The following is a 1,817-nucleotide window of genomic DNA, read 5'->3' on the forward strand; positions in this document are numbered from 1 at the left end:
GAAGTATCAAGGGCCAAAAATCCATCTTGGAGAGCAAGCCAAGGATGGAGAGCTCAGATTGATGAAGAGTGATGACCAAGAAAGGACTAGAGGTAATTGCATGTTGGTTATTGCATGGATTATCTCTTCTCTCTCTCTGGCCGAACCGGTTTTGTTATTGGAGAAGAAAAAGTTAGCTTGGTTTTTGGCTTCAAAAGTGGAGGCTTCCCTCTTCTATAAAAAGAGAGAACAGCCACTGTTTGGAGTAAGGAGAAAGTGTGAGAGTGCAAGGCACAGAGTTCTCAGAGCTACCTGAGCTAACAGATTTCTCTTCTCCTTCAATGTATTCTGTTTTATAATTTTTTTTGTTTAATTTTGTCATGTCTTGAGTCTCATGGAAAAAGGCAAACAGTGAGGTTTGTATGAAAAATCCATAGAGCGGAAAAAGGCAGAGAGTGCAAAATTAAAAGAAAAAGTCATAGATGTCCTTAGAGTTCCTTTGTTCATCTATGTTGTGTTTCATGATTCTGTGGGAATCCCCTTGTAAGTTGGGTTAGCACTTTACAGTTTGTAATCAGGAAGATTATAGTGAAATTCCATCATGTTTGTGATGAGACTGGATGTAGGCTGCACTGCACTTAGCAGCTGAACCAGGATATATCTGGGTGTAATTTTCTCTCTTCTCTACTCTATTTCTGTTTCCACTGCACAGGAGCAAAAACTAAAAATATCTCGTGTCAAGTGACGAGACAAAAAAAAAAGTCTCGTGGCTGGGGACGAGACAAAAGAAAAAGTCTCGTGGCTAGTTACGAGATAAAAAAACAAAAAGTTTCCAAAATTGGTTTCAAAGGCCAGCAAGTATTTTCAAGCAAAAAGGGGCTAAGATTCAACCTCCCCCCTTCTCTTAGCCACTGATAACCATCTGTTTGTATATTATTTGTATACATTATCTTGTAAATGTAAAAGTGTACCGATGATTTGTATGTATATACGTATAAAAGAAAAATATTACCGGTTTTTCAAAGAAAAAATAATAAAATTTGTAGGTAAAGGCTTCTACTTATTATAGTTATATATAGTTGAGTGGTCGTAATATACTTATGATAGTTATGTTATAGCTATCAGAATGGCACAACTGGAAGCATTTCATTCGGGTAATACGGGTGTTACAAACATCAGGCCAAAAACTAATCCACCACGATACTGAGCTCTATTTAAGGATTTATCGCTGGTCAATAGTTTGCTGCATGCACAAGGCGGGATTCGAACTCCCGACAATTGGTTAAGCGGACTAATGAGCTAACCACTAGACTAATCTAATTTGGTTTATACACAAAAAATATATAATTTACACACCTGAATCAATACAATTTGCACTCACATTTTTCAAAATTTACACATATAAATAACAATTTAGTATTTATGATGACTAAATCATAGCCAAATTTATAAAAAATTAATAGTCACAGAAATAAAATTTTTCTATTAAAAATTCAGTCTCTTTCCCGTCCCAGTTGATTGGTAATAATTAATACAGTGGACTAGATGATTTAATAATGACGAGGAAAATAACAACAAAAATGTTATAATATAATAGTATACTTGATTGAGATTAGTAGTGCGATATCCAAATACATGGAGGAAATTCAACACAACTAAGGTGTTAAGGTGAGAGTAAGGTTGCGAGAACAGAATCAGTCAAATGAGCTGGTGGAGTGATTGGTTTAACAATTCAGTGGTTTAATTGTGGTTCAATCAAAATTTAACCAATTTAATTAAATATAAAATAAAGTTATAAAAATTTTAATATATAATTTTTAATATTTAAATTCAATATA

The sequence above is a fragment of the Arachis ipaensis genome, chromosome B05, assembly GCF_000816755.2.
Source record: "Arachis ipaensis cultivar K30076 chromosome B05, Araip1.1, whole genome shotgun sequence".
NCBI classification, from domain to species: Eukaryota; Viridiplantae; Streptophyta; class Magnoliopsida; order Fabales; family Fabaceae; genus Arachis; species Arachis ipaensis.